Genomic DNA, 4,952 nt, shown 5'->3' on the forward strand with positions numbered 1-4,952 from the left:
AAACCATCAGGGTGTTTTGCATTAAATTCATCATATTTTCCAGTATATGGAAGAGGTTTATCTGTAGGCTCTGTAATTCTGTAAAGGCCTCTCCCAATAGCGGGCTGCCACAAACAACCATTACCTAACAGATAAACAATTCTTCCACCTGGTGTTCTCATGGTGGCGGGCACGGGTGTGGGTTTTTCCCTTGAAGGAGTTCTTATAAGCACTAGAAATCTAGGAGTCTCTGGAGTGTTCATCTCTAGGATTTGCACTATTAATTCTTTTTGTTATAGTGCATCCATGAATTCCCTTAAAATCATATTATTCTTGAGAAGTTTTAGTAATGCTAAAAGAACCAGAGGTAATGTGTGTGTATCAAAGTCGTCGCCTCCATTTAGTTCTTTCTGGAACATCTGACAATCTTTTAGTAGGAACACTTTGGATAAAGAGCACAGCCTTTTTCCCCTGTGCCATAGAGAAAACACAAAGAGACAATAGAAGAGAAATTACAGAAAGGCCAAGAACAATCATGGAGAAAGCACACGTTCCGAGAGGCTGACTTCCTTGACGTTTTTGCCTCAATTGGGTGATTTTGTCAGGCAGACTCCCTTGGAGTTGGTGTAGCAGCACGGTAAGGGCTGCTGGGCAAGGGCTGCAGGGTACAGGATTCACGGTAGCTGCCGCAGGGGAAAGGCCAGAGGGCAATGTCCGCAGTGCAAAGGCTGCAGGGCAAGGTCCTCAGGCCAAGGGCCTCAGGGCAAGGACTGCAGGGGAAGGGCTGCAGGGCAAGGGCCTTATGGCACAGGCCACACACAGGGCAATGGCCGCAGGGCAAGGGCCTCAGGACAAGGGCCTCAGGGCAAGGGCCTCAGGGCAAGGGCCTCAGATTAAAGGTTGCTGGACTTGGGCCTCAGGGCAAAGGCCACAGGGCAAAGGCCACAGTGTAGGGGATGCAGGGTAAGGGCCTCAGGGCAAGTGCCTCAGGGCAAGGAAAGCAGGGCAAGGGATCCTAGGCAATGGCCTCAAGGCCAGGGCCTCAAGGCAAGGGTTGCAGGGCAAGGGTTGCAGGGTAAGGGCTGCAGGGCATGGCACATCAAGGCCTGCAGGGCAAGTGCTGCAGGACAAGGGCCGCAGGGCAAGGCATGGTGCCGCGGGCTGCTCCAGTCGGGAGGGGTTGTAAGCCTGAGGTCTAGGGTCTTGTAGATGGAACACGAAGGTGGGTAGAAGTTCGGCTAAGGGACGATGAAAGAACACAAGACAAACAGTCAAGTGATCTTGATGATTTTAATTCTAAGTCATTCTAATTGTCCTTCTTCTTTCTTCCTTTCTTTCTTTTCCTTTTCCCTTTCCTTTTCCTGCTTATAACATTTAGCATAATACATTTATATTCCATCTTTACAATTAAGGGCTTAATCAACAGCCAGAAAAACAACAAAAGTTAGAAAAAAGTTTACATTATTTTCTTTCACATAGTTATTCTTTACGATTATGGTTCCTTGGATATCATGAAAGGCTATTTTTTATGGTCATGGTTCTTTGGTAATTGGAGAGCTTGGTAGACAATGGCTTTTCGCTTAAACAAGCCCCGGAAGCCCGTGCACATCTCTGTGCCTGGAGAAAAGAAACAGATCGCCCATGTGCCCAATCCCCGCCTGGCTGCAGCGCCCACAGGTGTCCAGCGGACCCTGGCTGCCAGTGTCAGCCAGCCCCCCCATGGCCCTGAACCCGGTGGGCAGCCCCTGAATACTTGCAGGCTGGCCAGGATGGCATCCACGATCACCTCCACTGCCACCCCCAAGCGGGTCGCCCAAGTTGGTTTCCCAGCTGTTACCCTGAGCTATGGCTAGCCAATGGAAGGTGGACAAATACCCAGCCTACTGTGGCTGACCAATCACGGCGTGTATGGTTGGGCGGGGGAGTATCAGAGGTATAAAAGGAGGGGCACACATCAATCCAGAGCCCTCGGCTGGATGCTGCTGTGTCAGCGTGGGGGAGCCCCGGTTCGAACTCGAAAGAAACTTTGTGAATTTGGCTAATTGGCCCGGTGATCTTTTTGGGGACTCGCTCCGTTGCAGGGAGCTGCTGGCCGCCAGGCCCAAGGACCGAAGTAGGAAAAAGGACAAGGGCAGGGCCCAAGGGAAGCCAGGTGAGAGGAAGACCTCCCAGGCTGCCAGCCCTCGGAGCCAGGCCGAGGGGCCAGCCGGGACCAAGAAGAAGCCATCCTCGGCCATCACACTGGCCAGATCAGGGAAGAAGAGGCCCGAGCGGCCTCCAGAGCCCCAGGCAGCTCACCGGAAACGAGGAAAGCCTTCCCCCTCGGGGAAGCTGGCCACACGCAAGGCCCACACACTGGACGAGGGCAGCTCCCAGCATGCCCCCAAGCTGAAGCAACGAGCCCTGAGCCACGCTGATCTCTTTGGGGATGAGAGCGCAGACGAGGAGGTGGGCCCGCCTTGGACTTGGCCCCCTTTGCTGCCCAACCTCAGCTCTGACAGCTCTGACACCGACTTAGACTCAGACTCCAGCCTCAGCCTCCCAGGGGCCGAGCAGGGTCCACCTCTGCAGTCTAAGGCCTCACCGCCCCCGGTGGCCACCCCCATACCTCCTTCCCCCTCGTCGTTGTCCTCAGGGGAGGACGTGGACTATGCTGCCCTGGAGAAGGAAGTGGACTTCGACTCGGACCACATGGAAGAGTGTCTGTGTATCCTCAATGAGTCCAGTAGTGTGAAGACGGAGGCCAAGGGCCGACTGGCCCGCCAGCTGCCCAGAGAAGGCGGAGGAGCCGGGGCACTCGCGCCTGACCACACTGTTCCAGGGACAGAAGCGGAGGATCTCCCATCTCACCAAGCATGGAAAGGAGGCAGAGCCCTCCAGGAGACCCCCACCGGCAGCCCCAGCCCGGCCGCTCACCGCCCAGGAGGTGTGTTACCGGCGTGCCCAGCAGGCCCAGCGTGAGTCGGCCAGGGGGCTGCAGGCGGCCGAGAAGCCAGGCCCCGGGAAGCCAGCCACCGTGCACATCTCTGAGCCTGGAGAAAAGAAACAGATCGCCCATGTGCCCAATCCCCACCTGGCTGCAGCCCCCACAGGTGCCCAGCGGACCTTGGCCGCCTGTGGCAACCAGCCCACCCACGGCCCTGAACCCGGTCGGCAGCCCCTGAAGACTCGCACGCTGGCCGGGATGGCGTCCACAACCACCTCCACTGCCACCCCCAAGTGGGTTGCCCACAGTCCATCGCTGCAGAGTTTAAAGAAACCCATTATCCCCAAAGAGTTTGGGGCCAAAGTCCCCACAGCCATCCGGCAGCGGTACCTCCACTTGTTCATTGAGGAGTGCCTCAAGTTCTGTCCTTCTAGCCAAGAGGCCATCGAGAAGGTGTTAACTGAGGAAAAGGTGGCCTACCACCGCAGCCCCAGCAAGAACATCTACCTGAACGTTGCCGTCAACACCCTCAGAAAGCTGCGGGGCCTGGTGCTCCACGTCTCCCCAGGTCTCAGCAAGACCAGTGGTCAGCGCCTGGTGTCCCACGAGGTGGTGCTGGGGGGCAAGTTGGCCGCCAAGACCAGCTTCTCACTCAGGCATGCAAGCAGCTCCCGGGTGGAAGCCCTGAAAGGGGCCGCGCCGTACAGCAGCCTCACGGAGGAGCAGCTTAAGGAAAACGGCTACCCCTTCCCCCACCCGCAGCGGCCAGGCGCTGCCGTCCTCTTCACCAGCGAGGAAAAGAAGCCCAAGGACGCCTCCTGCAGGATCTGCTGCCGCTGCGGTGCCGAGTACCTTGTGTCCCCCTCGGGCCGCTGCGTCCGCTCGGAGGAGTGCAGCTACCACTGGGGGCGGCTCAGGCGAAGCCGAGTGGCTGGTGGCTGGGAGACTCGGTACACGTGCTGCGCGGCTGCCGTGGGCTCCATTGGCTGCCAGGGTGCAAAGCAACACGTGCAGGATGGGCGGAAGGAAAACCTGGAAGGGTTTGTGAAGACCTTTGAAAAAGAGCTTCCACAGGAAGCTCATCCAGGAGTGTATGCCCTCGACTGTGAGATGTCCTACACTACGTATGGCCTGGAGCTGACTCGCGTCACTGTGGTGGACACGGACATGCAGGTGGTCTACGACACCTTCGTCAAGCCGGACAATGAGATTGTGGACTACAACACCAGGTTCTCCGGGGTGACTGAGGCTGACCTGGCAGACACAAGCATCACGCTGAGAGATGTGCAGGTCATCCTACTGAGCATGTTCAGTGCGGACACCATCCTCAACGGGCACAGCCTGGAGAGTGACTTGCTGGCCCTCAAGGTTATCCACAGCACAGTGGTGGACACGGCCGTGCTGTTCCCACACCGCCTCGGCCTCCCCTACAAGCGCTCCCTCCGAAACCTCATGGCTAACTACCTCACACAGATCATCCAGGACAACGTGGACGGGCACAGCTCCAGCGAGGATGCCAGCGCCTGCATGCATCTGATGCTCTGGAAGATCCGTGAAGACACCAAGACCAAGCGATGACCCCCCGCACACCCGCCTGCCCCGACCTCGTCCCAGCCCAGCCTAGCCTCCTTCCGACAGTGCAATCAACCTCAAGTTACCCTGTCCACCACCTCGCAAAAGCTGCGGGATGCCACGGCCCAGCCAGTCTCCAGAGAACAATGCCAGCCAGCCCCAATGCCAGGGGCTGCTGCTAGCAGGAGGCCAGGACCACCACCCTCCTGCCCCCGTCTGCTGGAAGCCATTTTGTTCTACCTAGCTGAAGCCATTTTGTAATTCTCTAAGGACATGTCTGGACATGGTGCCCCACCCTGGGAGGATAGGGTTCGGTTTACTGGGAACGCCCTGCTAAGTTTCTGTTTACCAGATAACTTTCAGCGTACTGGAAAACGACATGTTATTCTCCCCCATTGCGTACTTCTCCTCCCCCCATTGTGCTCCTCTATATATATAGTGGACCTGTCTCTCCTTACAGAATGTCCAAAGTATG

At 57.1% G+C, this 4,952-nt stretch overlaps 1 pseudogene; it reads left to right on the plus strand.

Annotated features, from left to right (window-relative positions):
* Positions 1-1,887: 1,887 nt before the first annotated feature.
* On the plus strand, positions 1,888-4,483 carry LOC102867094 (annotated as a pseudogene).
* The last annotated feature ends 469 nt before the right edge of the window (positions 4,484-4,952 follow it).

The sequence above is a fragment of the Elephantulus edwardii genome, unplaced genomic scaffold (genome assembly GCF_000299155.1).
Source record: "Elephantulus edwardii isolate Elephantulus edwardi_28Jun2011 unplaced genomic scaffold, EleEdw1.0 scaffold00206, whole genome shotgun sequence".
NCBI classification, from domain to species: domain Eukaryota; kingdom Metazoa; phylum Chordata; class Mammalia; order Macroscelidea; family Macroscelididae; genus Elephantulus; species Elephantulus edwardii.